The sequence below is a fragment of the Thalassophryne amazonica genome, chromosome 8 (assembly GCF_902500255.1).
Source record: "Thalassophryne amazonica chromosome 8, fThaAma1.1, whole genome shotgun sequence".
Taxonomy (NCBI): domain Eukaryota; kingdom Metazoa; phylum Chordata; class Actinopteri; order Batrachoidiformes; family Batrachoididae; genus Thalassophryne; species Thalassophryne amazonica.
In genome coordinates, this window is record NC_047110.1 from 83,431,001 (window position 1) to 83,458,511 (window position 27,511).

The 27,511-nt window shown below is 40.8% G+C and overlaps 1 protein-coding gene across 1 annotated transcript in view; it reads right to left on the reverse strand.

Annotated features, from left to right (window-relative positions):
• The window catches only part of LOC117515996 (excitatory amino acid transporter 2-like), a 128,192-nt gene extending 103,071 nt beyond the window's left edge, over positions 1 to 25,121 (reverse strand). Inside the window, exon 1 of the mRNA XM_034176845.1 lies at positions 24,867 to 25,121. The gene's annotated coding sequence lies outside the window, so the exon portion shown is untranslated. The remainder of the gene's footprint in view (positions 1 to 24,866) is intronic.
• Between the last annotated feature and the right edge of the window lie 2,390 nt (positions 25,122 to 27,511).

Sequence of the window (27,511 nt, forward strand, 5' to 3'; positions counted from 1 at the left end):
GTTCACCCTCACATGGGTTTCCAAAATCCAATCGTAGGGTAGACTTACCTCACGTGAAAAGCCAAAGATCATTTTCAGAAGTGATTTGTTACTAGATGGCCTGTTTGAATAGCCCCCTGTGAGCTCCAATGAGTACATACTATTAGTACATACCCGGTGTGAACTGCGCCATTACGCACAGCGATCAGTGAATGCAGGAGCACATGGAGAGCCTCTGATGACAATCTCACATGCTCAAACAAAGAGTGTGTAACTATCAGGATTGCTCCAATAGTTTGCATGTGAATGTTACTGGATAACTCTGTTGCTTTCTCTGTGTAAAGCACTGTTTACCATATTAATGGACAACAAAATGCATAGACCATTTTATATATATTCTTCAAAATGTGCATTTGTGTTTATTGTTTGAACCTTTCTGTTGTACAGTCTTTCACACAATACCTCAAATTACCTTTATAAAGTGTCAAAACATATAGTTTGCTGTGTGTTCTGAATAAATGTGTGTAAAATGATTTTTCGCTTTATTTTTTCCTTGCCTATTTTTGATTATAAACCTTTATTACACTTGCTGCACCCAAAATAGCATTTTAAGATTACTTTAACACATCGATTTCTACTGAATAGAAATTGAGTAAATAGAAATAATGAATAAATACAAATCGATGTTTTAACCCAAGTTTAAGTAAGTGAATCTACTGCCTGACGATGCGTAATAATGCTAAGTAAGACGCCGGTTGCCTGGCAACAGCTCATTGGCTGCATCCGCCATCTAGCGAATTAAATAGCAATCGATGTGTAATACCCATTGTGTAAATGTGAACTTTCCTCCAGAGTTCGGAACGCACTGCAGAGTTTGCAGAAATGTGATTTCTTGTCATGGTGATTTGTTTTTAATGTGATAACTGCATGAATTTTGATGCTGTTAAAGTTAAGTCAGTCTGAGGGGAAGAAATGCAGCTGCACCATGCTTATTAGATTTCAACCTATTTATTGTCAAGACCCGACCAGTCTACTGTTTTTCACAAATTGTTCCAACTCCAATAAATATGATTTTCCCACATTTCAGTTTGATTGAAATAAAGGGCTTTAGCTTGGAAACCAGATATCATTGCTGGTTTCCACCCAATACAGCTATCATTCTGATGCCCAGCACCTTTGTTCCCTTAGATATACCACTTGTTCTCATGTGGGTGTTTTGGTCTAAAAATTATTTGTGGTCAAGTCTATAGCTGGCCTGTGCATATTCTGTGTCACAACGAAGTATTTGTGCTTTGGAGCACCAAAAACCAGGTCTTAAGTCAATCGCTGTGCATTTATTTAATGAGTTCAAAACTCAGATGCACCTGGTTCACAATGCACGTACACTCTGCATGCCTGCACGTCATTGCCTGCATTAGTTTATTAGTATGATGCCATTTTGTGGCCACTGTTGCCAAAAAAAGTTAACTGTAACTGTAACTGGTTGACATTATGTTCAGACTATAACACACCCATATTTAATGAACATGGTAAATGTTACTGCTTGTGCCATTCAAAACTCTTTATGTTAATATGAAGAATCTTGAAAAATATCAAACAAATGAGTGAAACTGACAATACATTAGTTCATTCTACTTGTACAGCTGCAGTTACATTAGAAAAGTCAAATCATTATGAGGATTGTGATTAATTGCAGAAGAGGTAGTTCAGTTGCAGTTTAGCAAAATATGGCTTTTTGAATTGCCAAAAAAAACAAAAAAAAACACTATATGAGCTGTAAATGAAGATGAACACTGAAGATGGAAAAAGGACTTACAACTGGCTAGACAGAGGGATCAAGCTCAAAAAGATGTGTAGCAGGTTAGAGTGATAAAGGATGCAAATGGTAGGTAATGTGCTGACAAACAAAGAGAATTTGTTGAGAAGGTGGAGGGAGTATTGTGAGGAGCCGATGAATAAAGAAAATGAGAAAGAGAGAAAAGGCTGGATGATGTGGAGGGACTAAATCAGGAAGTGTGAGAGATTAGTAAGGATGAAGTGAGGACAGTGATGAAGAGCTTTAAGGCCCCCTCATTAATATGGAAAAATCAAAGTAATGGTGTGCATGTGAACTGTTCTCCATCTGTACTGCTGAGATATAAAGGCTGCAAACAAAGTCCCTTCATTATTATGCAAATTTATGCACAAAACTCGGCAGAAACCTAATCAGATCATCTACATGTCTTGTTAATATCAAGTGTCTGGCATGCATCTGCAGTATTTTATCACCTTGACAACTGTTCTCTCAACTGTGTCCGCAGTGGTAGGGCATATTGTTTTAAAAAATAAAGCTTTTTCCAGATTCACCCTAAAATTAAAAGGCTCATCTAAAACTTCCCACCAAATTTCATGATAACTGGCTGTATAATTTGTGAGAATTCATCCAAACAGACCACTGAACCAGCCTCCTGAGTTAATAAAACATGATGACAGTTTGGTAATCAAGAAGAAAAAGCTGATGGAACTAAGAAACTGAGAAAACGAAAGAAAAGAACATCCACGATTGTTGGTCACGACTGAAAAGAAGAGATGAACTGCACTTTGGCAGCTTCAGCGTCTTCCCAGGAGGATTACTCAAACCCTAAGATGCTACGGCCTCCCAGCACGACCACCGAGGGGCTCCAAGGCGCTTGCACAGACTGACATGCACAGGCAAGTCTGTCACAAACATCTCCCTGCACCTGTTGAGTGTCCTCCCTGATATATGCCGTTTGCTTTTCCCTGCCTTTTTTTCCCTCCCTCTTTCTGCAGTGAGACAGGTGCACGTTTTGTCTCCACGCTGCGTGTGCGGCCGTTTACTCTTACACAGAGGAGGAGATGCTGTCTGACATCAATCCTGCTCGGTCTCTCCATTTCCCATTTATCCTTCCCAAACTAAAGGGAGACTTCCATATATCTCTGCCTGTCTGCCCCGTCTTTTTCTCTTCTGCACACTGCTGCACTTCTCCCACTCCATCTCACACTTCTCTTAGTGTCTGCCGAAGTGTTTCACGTTGTTTATTTTAGTCCTTTCTTCTACATTAGATTTTACAATATAAAGAAGGTGATAAAAAAAATAAACCCACAATCTGCTGCCTGCTGGCAGCTGAAATGATCAGATTTCATACAAAAAAAAATAGTTTTTGTAGTTTTTGCAAAATCAATCAATAAATAATCATAAAATTTAATAAATTTTTACTGTGAAGACTTTGCATCTATCCGTCTGTCCGTCTGTCTGTGCTGAGCATAACTCCAGTCCCATTACTGCCAGAGTCTTCAAATTCAGGGAGCTCATTCTTGGGAAACAGACGTTGGACAAAGTCAAAGATAGCTAACCTTGACCTATTTTAAGAGGTCAAAAGGTCACATTGTTTCTACACACTTTTTCATTAATTACATGCTCATACGGCCAAAGGTACTTTAGCATTGCATTATATGTTGAGGATGCAAACATCCTCAAGCATTTCAGTTGGTACAAAGCTGGTAGGTTTTTCTTTCGATCACTGCTTACTGGTGATGGCTTTGGTGCCAACTGGCCTGCGGAATTTTCAGGAATTCTTCACAGCAGGTACTTTCTTAAATCTCAGGCTCTGCATATTATTTAAAACAATTCGTAAAGCTCTGCAGATTAAAGAGTTGAATATGAACAGCAGTGTGCATTAAATGAAGAAAGGACATTACCACATTCTGTCTTCATTTCCCACAGGTTCTGAAGCTCACTGACTCCCATCACCCACTGACTGTGTCTAACAGCAATGCCAACACTAAAACAAAATAGAAGCAGGAGCCCACAGACAAATATCCAAACTGCCAGCCTGCCCTGTGTAATTGGAGTGACATCTACCCTAATTAAATTAACTTCTTTTTACAGATGTTTAAAATAAAAGATTCAGAGAAATGGGATTTTGTCTCTTTTCACTTACAGCAGGAGCTGAGCGCTGCCGTAGGGCCCAGTCTGTGCCTGGATGCGCTGTGTTGTCTGTGTGCATACATGCATGCATGACCATTTGCATGCTTTTACGCTCGAAAAGGTTCCCACTATTAGAATTCCAAGCTGCACTGAGCACTGCAAAAACCTGGTAAGTTAAGTCCAACTCGAACATTTTCATCATTTGCTGAAAAAAAAAAAATTTTTATATATATATATATATATATATATGTGTGTGTGTGTGTGTGTATGTGTGTGTGTGTGTGTGTACATTTTTTTCAGTAAATGTGAATAATCTGAGAATTCTGACTTCTGCCAAGGGTTGACAAGGACTCAAAAGAAGAGATATGTGATTCACATCATGACCTGGACTTCACCTGGATCCGGATTCCACAACACAATGCAATAATTACACACTGATCCTTAATGGGCTGACTGATCAAGATATTGTAATCTGATGTTTAATTCACAAAATGGTAAACCATGTGTTTTCCATGGCCTAATATCTATCTGTTGTGCATATTTGGTGAGAATCCGTGAAGCACTTTTTGTTTTGTTTTTTATACTTAATCCTTCAAAGCCTATATAAAGTGACATCTTGATCCACAATCTGGATCCGGATCTGGATCACCTCCAAAATTTAATGGAGCCTTCCATGGCCTAATAGCTATCTGTGGTGAAAATTTAGTCAAAATCCGTGCAGTAGTTTTGACATACTCCTGCTAACAGACAAATAAATAAACACCAATGATTTTAACACACCCTTGGTGGATGCAATAAATCAAGCATTAACAGTTACTTTATTTAAATCTTGAGTGTGTAGGATTTAATGTCATCTAGTGGTAAGGTTGCAGACTGCATGATGCTGTTGCCGGTTATAATTTGTTTTCCTTCACATTTTCACTTCATTGATGAATGGGATTTATGCTCCCTTGCCCTCGTTTGTGACAATCAATGTGTATGATCCCCAAGTTCACAAAAATGAGAGTTCTCAAACTTGTTAGCCTGCACTGGCAACCAGTAGACAATTTATATAGGGCAGTAATCACAGATTCTTCTTCTTTTGTCTTCAGTCTTCCGACCGTGGTGCACAATGCAAAAGGTGGAGTAAGTATGTCAATTTTGAACAACTGTATCAACATGGTGGTACAACATGGCAGCCTCCATAGGAGGCCCATTTCGATGAACTGTTGCAAGCAACTACATATATATGATCTCATGGTTATGAATGCTATCTTCCATTTTTGGTAATAAACGCCCCTAAATCCGACACACTGTCACTTTAAATGAAATGAATATATTGCACTCATTCATAATCAATCATTAACTAAATTCAAATGTCATATGGGTCCAGATTTGGTCATGCTTCTGGCAACCAGACATGGATTTTTTTAACAAGAATCTCCTCAGTATGTTTGGGTTTAGTGTCTTTAAGCCCTGTTCTCACTTTCACAAAAGGTCACGTCCATTACCATATGTCAGGATTTGGATTTCGTGTGGTAAGTGTTTTGTTTTATTTTACTTTGGTTTGGTTTTGTGTCTTTTCTCTTGCTCTGTCTTTCTGCTTGGGTTTTCTCTGTCCTGTTCTTTCTTGTCTCTCTCGGTGCTTGGTGGTGGGCATCCCTCTCTGTCTGGCCACACCCTCTTTCTGGAAGATTCCCCTCACGCCTGTTCTTGATTTGCAGCTCATCACCTGGGTGTTATTTAAGCCTCACAATGTGCTCATGTCCCTCGTCAGATCGATGTGCCTTGTGCCTTCTTTCCAGCTATGTTTGCGTGTTTTGCCTTGCCTTCATTGCCTCATCACATTTTTCAACCACCTGCCTGTTTTGCCTAAACCATGCCTAAGCCTGATGTTTTTTGTACTCTTGCTCATTTTGAACTGCCTTTCTGTGTACTGACTCCAGCAAACGTCTCAAGTAAACACTTTTAAACCACAGAGCTGTGTATCTACGTCCTGCATTTGTGTCCAGCCTGCACTGCCAGTCAAACCTGATTAAATCAATCTCGCCAATGATGGACACAACAGACACAAACGCTTTCCAGGTGGCAGTTAGCTCAGCAGGAGGACCAGCTTATCGCTCTGAAAACTGGTTTTAGTGAACTTGCTAAATGACAAGACTCTGTGAGCTCTGTGAGCTCTCAGATTGAGCAGCTGTTGTCTACTATTAAACATCAGGCTACTACCGACACGGTTCCCGCCGCCACACCACTTCTGTCAGCAGCCCTGCTGGCTTCCGTACCATCCCAGATTTTTGCAATCAACTCTCTCGCCCTGAGCATTTTTCTGGATATTCTGCAGACGTGAAGCCATTCATCACTCAATGTGAGTTGAGCTTTGAGCTAATGTCATCAATGTTTCTGTGTGAGAAGGCAAAGATAGCATTTTTGACAACTCACCTGACAGGCCGGGCTGCGACATGGGCTACGGCCAAGTGGAGCCGCAACTCTCACTCCTGCATGTCTCTTTTGGCTTTCACAAACTCTCTGCAGCAGGTGTTCCAGCATACGTCTCCTGGGTGCGAGGTGGCACGCTCGCTGATGAGGTTGAAGCAAGGTAATCGCCGGGTGGCCAACTATGCCATAGACATCCGCATCCTGGCCGCGAAGAGTGAGTGGAATCCCGTGGTGCTCCATGATGTGTTTTTCCAGGGCCTGAACAGCATCCAGATCCAGCTCATCGCTGTAGATCTGCTAGATGACCTCGATGATCTCATCACACTGGCAATCTGGACTGAACGCCATCTCTCTGACCGTCTGGTCATTTGCTCACTCAGTGTCCTGTTAGGGGTGCCCCGGTGTGGCCAAAACCAGTATTGCGGGTGAGTTATAGCACTATTTTTTCCTCAACACAGAATGTGGTAACAGCTAATTTGGTTTCTGATCATACGACTTTGTCTAGCCCCGTGTTCACTGATTTGGGCTCTGATGCTAATCTCATATTGTCCTCTCTCACCAGGTCCCTTCATCTTAAGTTGTACCAGCTTTCACACCCTCTGGTAGTTGACGCGGTGGACGGCCACGAATTGGGTCAAATTACATACCACACGCAGTCAGTTTGTATGATCATTTCTGAAAATTATTCTGAATTCATTAGCTTCCATGTCTTTGACAACATGACTCACTCGGTAACACTGGGGCACACCTGGTTATAACACCAAAGAATAAGTTTTGATTGGACCAAGGGTAGAATTGATAAATGGTAAATGGACTGCATTTATATAGAGCTTTTGGAAAATGCATCAGACGCTCAAAGCGCTTTACAAATAATGCCTCACATTCAGCTTTTGGAGGGAGCTAAAGTTTTTACTAAACTACATTTATGTAATGCATATCACTTAGTTTGGGTCCCTCCTGGAGATGAATGGAAAACCGCTTTCAACACTCCTACGATGAATATTTAGGAATGCCCTTTGGGCTCACAAATGCCCCCGCAGTGTTTCAGAATTTGGTGAATGATGTTTTACGCAAGTTCCTCAATAAATTCGTCTTTGTCTACCTCGATGGCATTCTCATTTATTCACCCGACAATGAAACCCACACACAGCAGGTCCGCCCAGTTCTTCAGACACTGCTGCAAAACAACCTTTATGTTAAAACAGAAAAATATTAGTTTCATAAGCCCACCGTGTGTTTCCTGGGTTTTGTATATTCAGAAAGGGAGATTCAAATGGATCCTGCTAAGGTGGGCACGGTTCAGGACTGTGTGCCTCTCGCTCCGCTCTGATTTAAAGGAAAAAAACTCCATTAAAATGTTTCATTAAAATAATCCAGTGTGTCAATGTCGGTAGATGTTGACACGTTTAGAAGTTTAAGGTTTATTTTACACTTTAAAGGCTCCCATTTCCAAAAAGCTGGGAGGAACGGTGAGAGCGAGGAGGAGGGGGAGGAGGAGGAGGAAGAGGAGAGAGCGTGCACGGGGTGGGGGAGGAGCCTCATTTAGCTCTTGTTCAAACAAGACAATTAGTAATGCTATCCCACTCAAATATGTTGGAAAAACACTGCTATGACAGAAAAACTCTGCCTGCTTCACTGGATGAAAGAATGCTATATGCCCAACAAATATGAATATGTTTTTAACCTTTTCAACATTATTTATTTTACTAACTTAGACTTTGACAGAAACATTGTAAAAAGAACTTTGGTTTTACAAATATTCCAACCCCAGTTCCAATGAAGTTGGGACGTTGTGTAACATGTAAATAAAAACAGAACACAATGATTTGCAAATCCTCTTCAACCTATATTTAACTGAATACACCACAATGACAAGATATTTAATGTTCAAACTCACTCACTCATCTTCATCCGCTTAGTCCAATTAAAGGTTGCAGGGGGCTGGAGCCAATCCTAGCAGTCACAGAGCGCGAGGTGGGGTATACCCAGGAAAAGGGATGGGTATTGATAAGATCTTATCGATATCAATGCCATTATCGATTCTGCTTATCGATCCGATTCCTTATCGATTCCCTTATCGATACCTCTTGTGAATTTTGTACTAAAAGTAGGCTTTACAGGTTCTTTATGTATTTCATTGAGTCTTAAAGTAAATAAATATGAAATTGGTCACTGTATCCTTGAGCTCTGGACATAAATAAAAATAAACAAAACGGTGTTTCACTTTGAAGTTATTAATTCAGACTGGATTCTAATTGTTCTAACTTGACTCATCAGAGAGCCGTGCAGCGTTTGAAGCTGTGTGAACAGAACGGAGGACGATTCTCGTTTCTTTCTTGCAACAAGACCGGAGTCCCAGTTAGTAACTTTAATCCGCACAAAAGTGACTCACGATTTCACATATTCAGGGATGAAAGTGGTGAAAAATAAAAAAAGCTGAACCCAAAATTACCCCCCAACACCACGTGCACGAAAATGTTTGAATTCTAGACGCTCTAAAATGCAATCTGGGACTATTCCAGACAATAAACTAGAGTGAGTGCAGCATCCATTTAGGTGAGGAAAAAAAAAACAAAAAACAACTGTCTTTATTCAAATTAATTCCAGTAGTACTGTTATATGGCTGGGGGGGCCTGGCTGCCTTTTTGTTTCTGTCCTTTGTTTCTCCTTCCAGGTGGCTTGCATTTGGGACTGAGTGGCTGTGTTGCTGAGGTTATCAGGACCTCACCCTGATCACCTGCGGCTCGTCAGGACTCACAGCTGAGGTGCATCTATATGGATTGGAACATGGTGGCATTTAAGACTGGAGTATACAGTGTGTATTTGCCAGAGACTCGACCTTGTGACCAGACGGGTGAGATCGTCGTCTCGGGAGCCATCTCATCATCAGTGGATGCAGAGAACGTCCAGGGTTTGATGCACAGTCTGTGAAAGAGGAGGGGGTGAGGTCTCACGCTCGTCAGCACACTTCCTGAGGTACGTTAGATTTTGTGACTAACATTTATACAGTCAGTAAATGTGGTGTCCCTCACACCTTTATTATATTGAGCTGTACGTTAGTCATGTATCGGCTTCCACTGCAGTGGAGTTTTGTGAACCGGATGTTCCATGCCTGCAGGTTGGGAAGTTGATTAGTAATCAAGCCAGGAAGTGTTTGCTGTTTGTACACCTTTAAGTGTTCTCTCTGTGTGTAGAGTGTGGACTCACATAATGGTTCCTTCTTTCACAGACTCGGTTTGTTGCGGCCACCTGGGGGGTGTCGGCGGGGTCCTTGGGTCCGAACAGCTTCTGGCTCCGGACCGTTAGCGCTGCTGGGAGCGCACCACGCCAGACCGCACTTTCTGTTATTTTTGTATCACTGTTATGTATTAAATTCAGTTAGCCTTTGTACCGTGCTCTGCTTATTTCATACTGGGTCCTTCAAACGCTGGTCGGTTCTCCGAGCTGCGTCCGACACATAACAAGTATTCTGCTCTTACTAGGATGCAGCAGTTTTCTAGTTTGGCAGATAGTTCTGGAGGAAATCACTGAAGAAATTAACACATTGAAAATATGGTTTGACCAAAACAAACTGTCATTAAACTTAAATAAGACAGGGATGAAATGAAGGTGCAGGAGTCACTAGATGTTCACAGGAAACATTTATTTGTACGTATTTATTTAATTATGTGTGTTCATTGTTAGTTGATTTTATATTTTTTCTGTTGTGTTTTTATTCAGGTTCTTTTTGTCTTTCTCTAAAATTGTCTATAATCATTAGATTAGTTATTATTACTATTATTGTTGTGCTTGCTATTATTATTAATATATAAACAAAAATAAATTTAAAAAATACTACAATTTGTAATACATTTGACTCTTTTACGACAACAAACGCTTGACAGCTGCTAATGCTAATTTTAACATTGAAAGTGCCATAGACATTCTAACGTGTTAGCATCGGTCCCGTTTTTGTTATAAAATACAATCTATTAACTGTTTCAGAAGACCATAACAGGTCGGTTTAACATAAAAAAGGTAAATAATACTCACAGCATTATGCTCTTTAGGGTTTTAGCGGGGGAAAGCGAAAGAAATAATCAATGAAGCAATGATCGATCAATCACTGCTTCGATTGGTTCAAGGTTCAAAGCAAAGCCGCGCTGCAGAAAAGTTCTCTACATTGATTACAGACCCGCTGCAGGGTCTGTAATCAATGTAGAGAAATTATAATTTTCCTGACAAACACTCCCAAAACAATGGCCACTCTGAAGGACTGATAAGGAAATCTTTAAGTAAAAAGGTTATTGATGTTGGTAGATTGAATCATTTCTTAACGATACCCGAAAGGAACCGGTTCTCGATAACCAACCCTACCCAGGACAGGACTCCAGTCTGTCACAGGGCCACATATAGACAAACAAACACATTCACACCCACTCGCACACCTACGGACAATGTAAAGATTCCAATCCACCTAACCTGCATGTTGTTGGATGTGGGAGGAAACCGGAGCACCCGGAGGAAACCCACGCAAACACTCCACACAGAAACTCCACACAGAAAGCCATAGGTGGGAATTGAACCCATGACCTTCTCGCTGTGAGGCAACAGCGCTAACCACTAAGCCACCGTGCTGCCGCTAATGTTCAAACTGATAAACTTTATTGTTTTTGTGCAAATATTTGCTCATTTTGAAATGGATGCCTGCAACACGTTTCAAAAAAGCTGGGACAGTGGTATGTTTACCACTGTGTTACATCACCTTTCAACAACACTCAATAAGCGTTTGGGAACTGAGGACACTAACTGTTGAAGCTTTGTAGGTGGAATTCTTCCCCATTCTTGCTTGATGTATGACTTCAGTTGTTCAACAGTCCGGGCTCTGTTGTCTGTTGTCGTACTTTGCGCTTCATAATGCGCCACACATTTTCAATGGGTGACACGTGTGGACCGCAGGCAGGCCAGTCTAGTACCCGCAGTCTTCTACTATGAAGCCACACTGTTGTAACACATGCAGAATGTGGCTTGTCTTGCTGAAATAAGCAGGGACGTCCCTGAAAAAGACACTGCTTTGATGGCAGCATGTGTTGCTCCAAAACATGGATGTACCTTTCAGCATTGATAGTGCCATCACAGATGTGTAAATTGCGCATTTCATGGGCACAAACACACCCCCATACCATCACAGATGCTGGATTTTAAGCTTTGCGCTGGTAAAAATCTGGATGGTCTTTTTCCTCTTTTGTCTGGAGGACACAACCTCCATGATTTCCAAAAACAATTTAAAATGTGGACTCATCAGACTACAGCACATTTTTCCACTTTGTGTCTGTCCATTTCAAATGAGGTTGGGCTCAGAGAAGGAGGTTGTATTTCTGGATGTGTTGTGTGGGCCGCCAGAAGAGGAGGTACTGCTGGCCCACCACCAGAGGGCGCCCTGCCTGAAGTGCAGGCTTCAGGCACGAGAGGGCGCTGCCGCCACTGACACAGCCGGGAGTGACAGCTGTTACTCATTACTTCCTGACAGCTGTCACTCATTCTTCATCATCTCACTCCATAAAACCCAGACGTCATCTCCACCTCATCGCCGAGATATCATACTTCATTGGAGGTAATATCCTCAGCCGTTCTGTAATTGCAATATTTGTATATTGTGAGTGTTTGCAGGAGTACCAGTTCCTCCGTCGATGGAAGCTGTGAGAGCGCTGAAGGCACTCTTTTCCCCTGAGGAATCTACAGTACTCAGCAGTGTTTGAGTGAGAGGTGGAGGTGGCATTCCCACTGTTGTTGTTACTGGGTGTACACACACCCACACTTGACTGTCTTTATTCTCGCCAGCAGTACCAGATCCGACAGTCGGGGACGGTGAACACCTGGGAATTCGGGACTTGGCGGCTCCAGTATTCACCAGGTTCTGTGGCGACGGAAATCGTGTGGTTCCGGCTCTTCTCAGGACAGACGTCTTCTATCCTCGAGCCTGCCCACACGTCACCTTTGTGGATTGACTGTAATTATATTCTGAGATTGTCTGTATATTCGTTGTGCACATTTCACAACATTAAATTGTTACTTTTTGGCTCATCTATTGGCCGTTCATTTGCGCCCCCTGTTGTGGGTCCGTGTCACTACACTTTCACAACAGGATGTTGTTGATGTATGGCTTTGGCTTTACATAGTAGAGTTTTAATTTACACTTGTAGATGTAGAGACGAACTGTGTTAACTGACAATGGTTTTCTGAAGTGTTCTTGAGCCCACGCGGTAAGATCCTTTTCACAATGATGTTGGTTTTTAATGCAGTACAAGGGATCGAAGGTCACAGGCATTCAATGTTGGTTTTCGGCTTTGCCGCTTACGTGTAGAAAGTTCTCCAGATTCTCTGAATCTTCTGATTATATTATGGACTGTAGATGATGGAATCCTTAAATTCCTTTCAATTGAATGTTGAGAAGCATTGTTCTTAAACTGTTGGACTATTTTTTCATGCAGTTGTTCACAAAGTGGTGATCCTTGCCCCATCTTTGCTTGTGAACAGCTGAGCCATTTGGGGATGCTCCTTTTATACCCAATCACGACACTCACCTGTTTCCAATTTGATGTTCTTTCCTAGTTTTTTGTTGCCCTGTCCCAACTTTTTTTAAATGTAAGGAAAGGTGATGTAACACAGTGGTAAACATACCACTGTCCCAGCTTTTTTGAAACGTGTTGCTGGCATCCATTTCAAAATGAGCAAATATTTGCACAAAAACAACAAAGTCTATCAGTTTGAACATTAAATATCTTGCCTTTGTGGTGTATTCAATTGAATATAGCTTGAAGAGGATTTGCAAATCATTGTATTCTGTTTTTATTTGCATTTTACACAACGACCCAACTTTATTGGAATTGGGGTTGTACAACATACAGTGAGGAAAATAAGTATTTGAACACCCTGCGGCTTTGCAAGTTCTGCCACTTAGAAATCATGGGGGGGTCTGAAATTTTCACCTTAGGTGCATGTCCACTGTGACAGACGTAATCTAAAAGAAAAAAATCCGGACCATCAGCAAGAATTCTGGCTCACACAGACCTGTTAATTTTTCTTTAAGAAGCCCTCTTATTCTGCACTCTTTACCTGTATTAACTGCACCTGTTTGAACTTTTTACCTGTATAAAAGACACCTGTTCACACAATCAATCACACTCCAACCTGTCCACCATAGCCAAGACCAAATAGCTGTCTAAGGACACCAGGGACAAAACTGTAGACCTGCACAAGGCTGGGATGGACTACAGGACAACAGGCAAGCAGCTTGGTAGAAGACAACAACTATTATGATTATTTATTAGAAAGTGGAAGATGACTGTCAATCTCCCTCGGTCTTGGATTCCATGCAAGATCTCACTTGATCTCACCTGACAAGAGCTGGGACCACAGTCACAAAGATTATGTTAGTAACACATGATGCTGTCATGGTTTAAAATCCTCCAGGGCAGCAAGGTCCCCCTGCTCAAGCCAGCACATGTCCAGGCCCGTTTGAAGTTCACCAGTGACCATCTGGATGATCCAGAGGAGGCATGGGAGAAGGTCATGTGGTCAGATGAGACCAGAATAGAGCTTTTTGGAATCAACTCCACTTACCATGTTTAGAGGATGAGAACAACCCAAAGAAAACTATCCCAACCGTGAAGCATGGGGGTGGAAACATCATACTCTGGGGGTGCTCTTCTGCAAAGGGGACAGGACGACTGCACCATATTGAAGGGAGGATGGATGGGGTCATATATTACGAGATTTTGGCAAACAACCTCCTTCCCTCGGTAACAGCATTGAAGATGGGTCATGGCTGGGTCTTCCAGCCTGACAATGACCCCAAACACACAGCCAGGGCAACTAAGGAGGGGCTCCGTAAGAAGCATTTCAAGGTCCTGGAGTGGCCTGGCCAGTCTCCAGACCTGAACTCAATAGAAAATGTTTGGAGGGAGCTGAAACTCCAAACCTGAAAGATGTAGAGAAGATCTGTATGGAGGAGTGAACTAAAATCCCTGCTGCAGTGTGTGCAAACCTGGTGAGAAACTACAGGAAACATTTGACCTCTGTAATTGCAAACAAAGGCTACTGTACTAAATATTAACATTGATTTTCAAAGATGTTCAAATACTTATTTGCAGCAGTAACATACAAATAAATTATTTAAAAAAAATCATACATTGTGATTTCCGGATTTTTTCTTTTTAGATTATGTACAAATACTTATTTTCCTCACTGTAAATGTCTTTTTTTTTGTCTATTGTTCTTGCTTTCAATGTATCTAAACCCACTCAAAATTGGTTAAACTAGGGCTTGCCAATAACATTTTAGAGGTAGAAAACCCTATAGCTTCAGGGGGCTTTGCCCCCTTAACCCCCGCTGGGGGCCCCTGCACCCCCGGCTGTGAGTCACAATAACGTAATTTTTACCTGGCACGAAAATGGTTCTAGCTAGAACCCTGCTGTTTTGCATCAAAATATAACAACCATACAGTGAAACAGGAAGCACCAGGACCCCCCAAAGACTTGGACCTTCGTTCTGCTCCAAAGATACCTGTGTTGCAAAACATCTCAGACCATGGACCTCATAACTCCATAAGCTGATGGCTATGTTCAGGAAGTTCTTCTGATGGCTAAGTCCAGAAAGTTATTGAAAGCCTGGATTTTAGTCTTGATCCAGAACAATCACAAACCCAGACACACTGCTTTGTTACTCATGTTTCTCAAATTCCTGCAATTTGTGTATTCCACAAACATCACAACATCATTCATGAAATCAAAGTCAGTAACTTCACCAACAAACGCACCTAAGATGCTGGTTTTCACAACCGCACCCAACACCTACTAATGCAAGTACTGAACAGTGGAGGATCCTGATGAACAGCAAGGTTTTAACAGTATGTATTTTTAGCACAAGAGACTGAGAGACACAGAGACAGGCTTGTTCTTAGACAACTTGGAAATAAATATTCTTCCTTAATTAAGAAAGCCAAATCATTACTTGTCTGTCACCACTGAAAATTTAAATGACCCGAGGAGGTTCTGGAAAATCATAGTCACTTTCTGTGAGCAGAAATTCTCATGTTTTACCTCGCTGTGTCATGAAGGGCTCCACTGTTGTGCACAACAAAACTGAGATCTTGAACTGCTTTAATGAGCATTTTATATCTGCTGGCTCCTTGTTTGATTCTACTCATTCTACATCTGGTAAACCCTGTAGTACTGTGCCAGTGTATGCTGGACAAGTTTTTAACCTTGTACCTGTGAAACCAAAATGATAACTATTGCTTTGCTTTTGTGTTTTACTAAATGTTCTGTTTTAAGTTCTGTTTGACCGCTTATAACCTTCTGTTAACTAAATGTTAAGATATACTCCATGTGAAAAGCATATGATAACACATTTCTTCAGACTTCTCTTGTCTTATCACATAAATGACCTCTGAGTGACACTGCAAAACTGATGACGCATACCCCCATCAAGCTCCACTCGGGAATTTCCCAGTATACAGTGATGCTATAGGCATTCCACGTGGAGTTCCAAATGAGTACAAACTTATAGACAATATTGGAGCAAGATTTGAATCCTTGCCACTTTGGCATGCACTGTTTCCTGTAACAGTAAACAAAAAATGTAGACAAGATAAATTATATATGCTTCAATGTGCAAAGGTTGTCAGTTTTTACTACGGATGTTGTAGCAGTCATACACGAACATTTAGCAGCTACTTCCCCTATGGAGTTCCAAAATAGGTTTGCTTTGGACATGCTCTTGATGCATTGATAAAGCAGTAGGTGAACCTAAGCCCCCAACATATATGTGTTTATCTAAATCCACAAGTATAACTGCACTGAATGAAGGAGAATCAGACTTGTTCCTATTTCCTCACTATATGGATGATTCAGAGACAGAAACTGGGGAGAATGACATATAAACATAGACATAGATGTAAACATTATATTTGCCTTGATGAAACTGTTCTCTGAGTCTGGTGATCAGGAATGTCAATGTTCTACATGATGTCTTAACTTTGCAAAAGTGTGACAATGCAGATGCCATTTTATGTTCTCATTTGTATATAGTGCTTGATTTATTATTTTATGATTTGTTTGATTGTAGTTTGATCAAAAGGGAGGAAATGTGAAAATAAATTGATGAATATTGCTTTGCTTTTATGTCTTACTAAATGTTCTGTTTTTAAGTTCTGTTTGACTGATGGTAACCTTCTGTTAACAAAATGTGAAGACATGCTCAGTATGAAAAGCATCTGACAATACATTCCTTCAGCCTTCCCTTACCTTATAACACAAATGAACTCTGAGTGACACTGCAAAACTCTGATCAATTGCAATGCAAGGAAAAGCACTGTCTTAAATAGAAAAGTGTCACAGTGGGACACAGATGCTGTTTTTGATGCAGGCAAAGTAGGCAGCTGCCCGGGGTGTAATTCTGTCATGACACACAGGGGGCAGCACAAACACTTAAAAAAATAAATAAATAATCATCACCTGCGCCGCAAAGCGGTTATCATATCACTGCGTGGGGAATTACCAAGTTGGCACCCCCTCCCTGCAGCTGTAGGTGCCCCTGCTTGCTGAGCTGCACAGAACAGAACCAGTGTAAAAGGTTCAGCGATTCTTTTCTGCGGTTGTCCCCTGGGACAGGCGCTCTGCTCCACTTTGACGGACAGATCATCCTACAGTGCTCCCATTTCTCTGCTGTTCTGCTAAGCAGGGTCCTGCTGTCTGGTGGCAAAGTCCACTTCAGATGCAGCACAGGACCAGAACTCTGTACCCAGAACAGGAGTTGGAAAGCGAACAGATAGAGTGTAAGAACGGGTTTGAATTTCACCAGAGAGGACAAACTGCCCACTTGTGGAAAAAAATTGCAGAAAGAGAGCCTGCTTATTGAGGGTTTAGAAATTGAGCTGCGTTCACATTACTAGCTGAAGTGACTTGAATCTGACCTTGTTTTTTGTGTGTCTATGTGATGCAGTGTACACTTAATCTAATTTTCTGTTAACCCTCACCACATAACTTGGCTGTTTAACAAAATATATAGCTAATTTAACAAAATATACAATTAATTTTATTGTATTTAACAGTATATTCTGTTTAATATTTAAAAAACTGAGGTATGTTGTGCCAGTTTACCAAATTAGATTAAGTGAATATACTGTAGCAGAGTGTGAATGTGCCAAATCAAATTATTTGATGTGAGATTTGAGTTCCTTACTGTTTTATGAGCCATCTAAACATCTCAAGTTTAATTTATGTGTTTTCTTGTTACTTTCCTTTGTGTATGTGCTCAGAGATCAGATTCAATTCTGATTTCATTCTGCTTTCTGTGTCATCACTGGTGATATGACTGCTGTGAGATCAGATAATGGTCACTTATAAACAGGAAAAAACAAAACAAAAAAAGATTCAGGAACAGATATCACAAGGACTCAGAAATGGACGGACTGTCATCAGAAACTGTAACGATGAAACCAGGGCCAGAGGGAAAGTCAGCACTGCAGAATCACTTGCATCTACAACAGGCGTCTGTCTTCATGTGTCAGAAATGTCACGGAGGATGTAAATCTAAGACTGATCCACACAGTCAAATAAGATGATCCTTCTGGTGCTACACCATAGTCAATATGACTGATGGCTAACAGATTTAAATAAGTAAGAAAATGGTGAGACCACTTTTCAACTTTAAAAATGTAGAACTGTTTTAGGTGGTTTTACAAACATCAAGCTAAATATTTAGCTAAATGTTGAGACAAGACAAATATGCACCTTAATAAAAGAGCTAATCATTCCTGCCTAAAAGACAGATTAACACTCTGGGGTCGACGCTGTCGTATACTGTGTACCACAAAAGGTTCTAATCCACCTTAGTAGAAGAAAAATGTTTAACTCAGATTTGAACTGAACACGATGTTTGAACCATGAAGTAATAATGACACAAAAGTTATATTCGTGAATAAACAACCGTATTTTATGCCAGAAATTAGGTCCAGGTTGTTAAAAGCGGCATTTCTCCTTTAATTCAAGTTGTCTTATATCACTGTGTCTCCAGTGATTTTTAAATGAGGAGGCAGCTGTTGATTAAATACTGTCTGAAGGACTTAAATAACCTCTTAATTTTGCTCTCTGAGTGACACCAGGATGATGCATTTCACTTAAAAATACACATGCCACGCAATGTTTCTGAACTCTACTCAAAAGCATTGGAACATTTGTCATTTCACACATTTTAATTTGTTTATGCCATTTCAAATACAAATAAATTAATAAATCTAAAGTTATCTTCCTTAAACTCAAACTGAAAGCAAATGTCTACAACTTGTTATAAATTAATTAAAATATAAAATCCAGCTTCCTGATGAAGTGGTGTAGAGGAGGATTTTCTTAAAAAGAAGACCGAAACATTCAGCTACAATTTGCCAGAATGTACATTTGAGATGAAAGCCTAGATTTGATGTCTTGGTGAAATAAACTTTTGTATTTCTTCATAATTGATGTAAATAAAGTCGAAGACATATTCAGTGACTTGGAAATGTTCATGTTTCCATCCCGACTTGTCTAAAGTAAACTGGCAATAAAACTGATTATTATTTACAGGTATTATCAAGGTTTAGAGATTTGCTTTCAGTTTGAGTTTGAAGAAGATAATTTTAGAAAATTTTATTCTTTATATTTTTTGTATGTCTTGTTAAAATGCCATTAAAATGGCATAAACAAATTAAAATGTGTGAAATACCAAGTGTTCCAATACTTTTGGAGAGCACTGTATCCTAACCTTATGATGAGTGCAAAATGAGTGTGGTTTTATTTCTGTTTTGTTTAAGAATGTTTCATTTTCACTGTTCTTCTATTCTTCTCTACAAGAGTCAAGACAGAAGTAAGACCACCAGAGCAAGAATTTTAGCTGAGGAAGCTTCTGCGATTTGAAGCGAAACGTCCTCGCGTCAAGCAACCCAGTCCAGTCGAAGATTCAAGCTTCTCTACTATGGAAACCACCTGGACAACTGAGAGCCTACACAGAAATTTTCACTGTTGCTGTACTTTGTGTGAAATCACAGTCATATCGTATATCATATTGATAGGACAATATTGAGATACAATAATTACCTCCGCCAAGGAGGTTATGTTTTCGGTCGAGTTTGTTTGTTTGTCTGTCTGTCTGTCAGCAGGATCACTCAAAACATTTTGAACGGATTTTGATTAAATTTTGTGGAGTGGTTGGAAATGACAAGAGGAACAAGTGATTAAATTTTAGTGGTGATCTGGATCATGATCCGGATCCAGGAATTTTTTAAAGGATTCTTCACCATTGTGGGATAGGGGGAATTTTGACATTCTAGTTTCTAACTCCACAAAAACAAGGCAGAAAGGCTTGAAAAAAATTAAGGTGTAACATAGTCAAATGTTCTATCAAACAACAAAGTTTGGTGATGATTGGATCCGGATTCCGGATCTGGTGAGCCAGAATATGCAAAAATATAGGGAAAATAGAAAATGTGTCAATGTGAGGTGACATATGAAGCTAGAGATGCACAACTAACACCAAATTGTAGCTGAATCTGTACTGATTCAGTAAGGTGTCATCAGATTTGATGTAGCTTCAAATGTTATGGAGCTAGATCCAGAAGAAAACCGCCATTACCGAAAAATCGTTTTTATACAATAACTTTTGAACTAAAAAAGACATAAAAGTGATTCCAAGTTCTAGTGGTATGTTTTCATGGTCAAGGATGTCAAATATAAAGGAAAGAAAAGTGTATGTATCATAGTTTTGGTTGTAACACTGATTTGTTGAATAGATCACTGTGCCAAGGAGGGACTCTCTTTAGGGTCAGTGACCCTATGGCCTTGTGTAGCACATGCAACACTTAAAAAATAGTTGTTTCAGAATTTACTGTTATTTATTTAGAGAAGTGTTTCATAAATGTTAAAAAAATCATATATTTGCAGTTTAGTTGAATAATAAATTGAATTTTGTCTCTTTTTTTGTCTATAAGAACATGCAATATCAATATCAGTGCTCAGATGACAGTAGCTTCTGGGAAAGGTGCAAGTTGCAATAAACTGTGATGCCAAGCGCTAAGGATACATGCTATCCAGTCACAGCAGATGAGCAAACATCATTGTTAGACTTTTTAGGTTCAATGATTCCACGGCATGTAGATGCAGTGTTGCCACAGTTACTTTGAAAAAGTAATCCAATTACTGATTACTGATTACTCCTTGAAAAAGTAACTTAGTTACTTTACTGATTACTCAATTGTAAAAGTAACTAAATTAGATTACTAGTTACTTTTTTAGTTACTTTCCCCAGCTGCGGACAACAACCCATGTCAACATGACAATGATACCTGTTTTGCCAAAACTCACTTTATAGTCACCCTTTCTTGACTTCAATGAAAACAAATATTTGTTTTATAAAAAGTAAAATAAAGACCTCTTTCTTGACCTCATATTTAACTGCTGACAGCACTGTAACAGTAAAACTTGCAATTTCAAACCTACATTGTTTATAAATGTAACTATTCAATTCTAACATTTTTCTAACATTTAAATTCTCTAAACATTTTACTTGTCGAAATTATTATTATTTTAAGCAGTATTAGTAGTTGTAGTACAAAACGGCTTCAAAACTGGACCGTTAATCTAGGGGTGTTGTGGGGGAGGGGGGCACATCCTTGCCCCACGCCCCCATTCCATCTGGATTTGCACCTGCTTTGGCGTTTGAGCACAAAGAATGGATACCATTTATTTATGCAGAAAACAGGACCAGATTTACAGGTAAGAAAGTTTTATTGCGTTTTCACATCATGTGGTCCTCAGAAAGAGAGTTTAGGTGCATTTGAGTGGAAAACAGTGTTAGTTGTTGATGCGTCGCGGAGGATCAGCTGTTTTTAACGAGACGATACGGAGCAGCTCAGCTCAGAATTCTAAATAAAGTAGGAAAAAAAGTATAAAAATGTCTTTGTAAAGCTCAGTGCAGGTGTGCTGATCACCGCGCTTTAAGAGGTGAGGACGAGTCGAGCAGCTGCAAAAAAACGCGGATGAAAAGCTCACAGCTCGCTTAAAGTGGGACGTTCAGTCGAACCCCGACCTCCTGCCCACGGACCAAGTTTAATGCTGCTGTCAAGCCACAATGAAAAATAATAGTAACGCACAGTGACATGGAGAAGTAACTTTAATCTGATTACTGATTTGGAAAGATTAACACGTTAGATTACTCGTTACTAAAAAAAGTGGTCAGATTAGAGTAACGCGTTACTAAGTAACTTTACTAAGTAACGCGTTACCGGCATCACTGTGTAGATGTTATGGCATCAGTGACCCCATGGCCTTGGCGGAGGTTTGCACTCTCCGAGTGCTTCTAGTTTGACCATATTGTACAGTCCTACTGTCAATTAGCTGAAATCTTTGAATATTAATTTACATCTACATAAAAAAATACTTTAAGTGGTTAGGGGGTTAAGAGGGCAGTAATTAGGGGGTCTGTGAGGTGGAGCCCCCCCAGAAGCTGAAAGGCAAAAAAAGAAAAATTATTAAAAGGGTGGGCGGGGGGGCACAGAAGCTGAAAGGCAAAAAAATATTTTTTTTTTAAAAAAGGTGGGGTGTCTGGGGGGGCAGACCTCCCCCAGAAGCTGAAAGGTTTTAGCCATGCTCATGCTCCCAAGACCCATTTTATTGAAAAAACTCCGAAGGACCTACATGACATGGTTAGATGGTGAGGAGCTTCCAGGCATGTAAAGAAAAATGCTTAAAAAGGCACTGAAAGGTTTTAGCCCCCCCAAAAAAAGTCTATAGGACCTAAATGACATGGTGAGATGCTGAAGAGCTTCGCTTGTTCATGTCCGCGACATATGCATATGACAGAGATACTGTATAGAATGGCCAAATACTGCTTTGCTTTTCTAAGAAATATTTGCAAAAATGTAACAGAGCATTCTGAGAACGTTACATAAATTGAGGTGATGCCGTAAATAAAAGCAAAATATGTGCATAATGCGGACTGAATTCCACATCAGCGTACATTGGTTGCTGCATCACTGTGTGACCCAGCACACAAAAAGCCCTATTCCTACATCTTATTAAAAACATTCAGATAAATATTAAATGACTCATCCTGCCTTTCAGTATCTGTGAGATTGCCCTGAGGGCCGGTGGTGTTCATTCATGTAAATCAGCAGATGCCACAGTACAGATACGTAGTCTGCAGATAATCCTCTGGGAAAAAGAAGAAAACGCCATAATTGCATGGACACTTTCCTCACAGATTCTCTCAGCAATTACACTGAAGGCCGAGGTCTCGTCCCGGGGACACGGCACATATGTACTACATCCAGGATACCACTGCAGGAAGACAATACAACCACAAACATGGGAGAAGCACAGCATCCATCCTCTCTGGGTTGCAGCCAGACACCCCAGCAAACCATAGACTGGACAAAGCCTGCATGACATCACCCATACGTTTTCTGTGGAGACCCAGAACAGCTGATATGAAGCCCATATCTGGGCGTCGCCATGTTGGTAGCAGCAGTGCTAATTCTGGCTACATCAGATGAACTCAAACTCATTAATGCATAAAGGGGTGGAGCGTGGGTGGCTCAGTGAGTGACAAAAAAATTGAACATGCCCCTCTGAATCACTTAAGATAACAGGCTAACCTTGGTTCAGGTGTTTAGAAATCATATTTTGGGGACTGCATGGTGGTTATCCTCACGATTTACTTTGGTGTGAACATTCAAAGTTACGAGTCGCTTATTTTCTCAGTAATCATGCATTAATGAGCTTAAGGAATCAGGATACCATTATCTGCTAAAAGGAATAATGCCATTATTGTATAACACTAAATACCACAAGAATTTCACTCAGCACAAATGTTGCAACAGTGACATCTTAGATGATCTGTTATGACGTTTCACCACACAACAAGCCGTATTACTCCAGATGTTTGTGATAAATTACTCCAAACAGTCTTCCACAACAGAGAGCAGCTGACTCTGATGCTACTGACGTTCAGAGAGGTGGAGACATCAAGCTTGGCTGCTGTCACTCAAAGCAACCACGCCCCCAATTATAGAGAACTTTATGGTTTAAAACATCTTAAACTAAGAAGTTATAACAAACTCACCCCCTATACAGTTGTCATGGAGGAAAAAAGCTATCTATAGAATCCAAAACTGATTTGTACCAGGCTGTAGATATGTTTATTTCTGCTCTAAAGTTGGACATTTTAACATGGTGTTGGAAATGTACTCCCTTTTGTAGCCAGCCTCAAGTGGCCAGTCAAGGAACTGCAACTGTTTCTTCTTCCGGTAGAGCTTCATCTGAGAACATTGAAGCTTACTGCTTGCAGCAAGCAAACCCCATGCACGTTTTCCAATGACAAGCTAAAGGCAATCAATTGTGGGAGTCAAGGAGATTGGTTTCCATGGTGACAGTGATGGTGCTATTGGAAATTGCTCATGCTGTATCAGCATGTGTATGTGTGTGCTCCTATGGGAGTGTATGTGTGTTCTCATATGAAAGGGCTTGGCCCAAGAACTGAGGGTTGACATTGATGTTCAAGTGCTTGTAGGTAAAAGCAGTTATTGGTAAAAATGTTTAAATTGGAGGTTTGAGGTTTGAGTTGTTTTGTTTGTTTGATTGGCGTTTTTTTTTTTTGTTTTGTTTTGTTTTGTTTTTAGTTATAATGAACTTGTTCACAGAGAAGCTACAGATATGATGCCACAGTAATTTCTGGAGATGCAACAAGCAATAATAATCCACCAAATCAGAGTTAAGCCAGCAAAGCTTTCTGAATTTACTAAAGCAAAGTCACTTTGTTACGTAGAGGTGCACCTTTGTGACACCAAAGGCATCAGAAACAAGGAGTATCTATGATCAAAATTTGCGATGGGGGAAAAAAATTAGTTGTTTTTTTTTTTTTTTTTGTCAGTGTGCGCTTGCTGTTTTAAAGGTGTCAGCCTGAAATTTGTATGATTCAAGTCAAGGGAACTTTATTGTGAATGCAAAGCTGTGCGCTCGACACGGGCAGGACAGCGGGAGCCCCACGGATTAAGCACAGCTCAAAACACAACCCAGCAGACTTCGTGGCACAGGTCATTTGTAGTCACTGTTGCCTCCAGCTGCCATCACCACAGTGACGTGAGGTGAAATTAAAGGTCAATCTGGAACTTGTTTTTAAAGGCTAATGTGTAAAGCCGAGAGGAATGTTGGAGTTAAACGCGCAGCTCTTTTTGTTCGCCCGTGTATAATTTAACATAACGCGCAATGCGAGCTGATTACTTTGCGCTCCGGTGCTTTCAACTGCACGTTGGCGCATCGGCACACGAGTCAATATGTGTAAAGATCAAGTCGTGACAGAAAAAAACCTCCAAGTTCGTTTAAAGAAAACGTTCAAAGTGGCAAAACAACAACAAACAAACCTCACCTGCATTCATTTCGTAAAAAAAGCTTTGCATTGTCAGCGTCACATCTCCAGAGTGACACATGGGTCATTTCATTCAGGGATGATTTAAACATTTAAAAAAGCATCCTACCTCTTATATAAATCACGATGAGAAAAGTTTTTGGAGCTGTCCCTTCGTAGAGTCTCGTCGCATCTGCGTCAGAGCGGATGAGCCACAACGAGCTGCAGAGCGCAGGGACACTTTACGCACCAAACCCGAGGAATCTGTCTGAGTAAAATCCGAGGAGCTCCGCAGCTCGGCGATGCCACAGAATAAGCACAGCCTCACCTCGCTCTTCTGTGCTCCCCCACCCACTTTCAGCCGTCTCCTCCCTCTTTGTCTCTGCTGCATGGGAATGTCAGCTCCTGTTGGTTGAAGATGGAGCCTGCGCGCATCCTCTTTGCTCCCCTCCTCCCGCCGCCTTTCATCCATACATTTCAAACAGCCATATAGCACGTGCTCGTAAGGTGAATTGTAAGAAGGAGTTCCTTTGACTGAATGAGAATCCAGTTGTGCAACTTCTCATAAAATCAAGTCAAGTCAGGTCCAATGTAGAGGTGGGCGATACCGGGAATTTTGGTATTGATCAGATACCAAGTAAATACAGGCCCAGTATTGCCGATATCGATACTGATACTTTTTCATATTTAAGCTTCATAGATCCAAAGGATCCAAAAGACCTAGGATAGAATTTTGTGAAACATTGTACATCACAACAAAATACTTTATCACAATCAACATTTTTGTTTAAAAAAATCACTCAGCACAACTTAAAATCTCCTGAGGCAGAGGGCTGACAAACCACAATATAAAGGTGCGCTGCTCCGTGTTGTGTGACACAGTGCAGCGCTGCTCTTACAGACAGAGACTTTGATGAATCTGCGTGAGCAGCAGTAAGTGCGTGCGGGAGAGAAAAAAAGCTTGAGTATCGATCTTTTTACACGAGGATCGTTCAATATCAATACGATCCGCCCACCTCTAGTCGAATGTAATAGTCATACCAGTCATACACAAGTGCACAGTGTGCAAGACCCACTTCCCCCAGGTCCACAGTGCAAAAGCAAAAAGAACACTCTAAGTAGAAAAAATGCAATTTACTTTTGCATTCATGGGACATTAGTCAGATCTGCACTTTAAAAAGTAATTCAGTGGCTTTGTATATATCACAGTAAGAAACAGCTATACTGGCATAATTAAATCTCTGAAACACATTTAATTGATTTTTTGCGTTGGATATACCAAATGAAATGCCTAAACATTTAACAGTTAATTTTATGTAAAATATACATCTATTATATACAGAAGCGTACTGCATTCACTGGATTAAAAAAAAACTGACCGCTGATCTCGTAATTACGAGAAAACAGCTTATAATTACGAGAGCTGGATCTTGTTATTCCAAGAAAAGATCTCATAATTATGAGATCTTGAAGAACACATTGAACCCGTCCAAACTTGTTGACCATCATCATTCCTAACCTCACGTAACCTTTCGCAGGAATGTAACAAAGTATTTAACATGGGTTACAGCGTTAGAATCAATCATATTTGATTTACAATTTGGTAGATATTAACACAAGGGCAGATTCAGTACACAAATGCAAACATGGGGCTGGCCACGGACCACACATAGCACACATGGCATGAAACAGGAGGGTAGACACACAATGTATACATGTCAGTAGGCTCATGGGGAGCTGGAACCTGTCCAGGCAGTCATGGGGTGTGAGGTGGGGTACACCCTCGCAGGGCCTGTCTGCACATGTTGTGATATAATAACTGCTCTGTCTGCAGGAGCAGGAATGTAGCAGCACATAACAAAAGCTGTAAACTGTTATGTGCTGGGGTGTTTGGCTGGCTTGGTTTTTGTTTTCTGTTTCTCCCACCAGGTGGTATGCATTCAGGACTGAGTGGCTGAGTATTAGGACCTCACCCTGAACACCTGAGGCTTGTTTTCATGTGCAGGTCATCAGGGCTCACAGCTGTGGTGTATTCTGTCTTGATCAGAGATTGCTGCATTTAAACCTTGAATGCACAGTGTGTGATTGCCAGAGACTCGACCTTGTGAGCAGACGTGTGAGATCGGCGTCAGGAGAACAATCTCACCATTACGGACACAGAGACCGCTCCAGGTTTGACGCCACAGTCTGTGAAGGAGGATTGGGTGAGGTCTCACGCTCTTCAGCACACTTCTTGAGGTAATTTGGTTTTGGTGACTTTTATGAAGTAATGACAGTGGATTTGGTGTCCCTCACACCTTGTGTTATTGAGCTGTCACGTTATGCTAATTGTCTAATCAGCTTCTGCTGCAGTGGAGATTTGAACTGAGTTGTTCCGTGCCTGCAGGGTGAGAAGCTGATATATATATTTAAGCCAGGAAGTGTTTGCTGATTGTGTGCACCTTTGAGCTGTGTCTCTCTGGGTGGAGAGTGTTGGACTCACCTCATGTTTTCTTTCTTCACAGACTCGGTTTGTCGCGGCCACCTGGGGGGTGTCGGCGGGGTCCCTGGGTCCGAACTGCTGTGGCTCCGGACCGTTTGCGCTGCTGAGAGCGCGCCATGTTTTCACCTCACCAGACCATGGACATTTTTGGTTGTTTATCACTAAACTCACTATGATTATTAAATTCTGTTATCTTTTGAACCGTGCTCTGCTTATTTTATGCTGGGTCCTGTCAAACGCTGGGTCGGTGCTCCGACCGCGTCCGACACATAACATAAACATTTCAGTTAAAT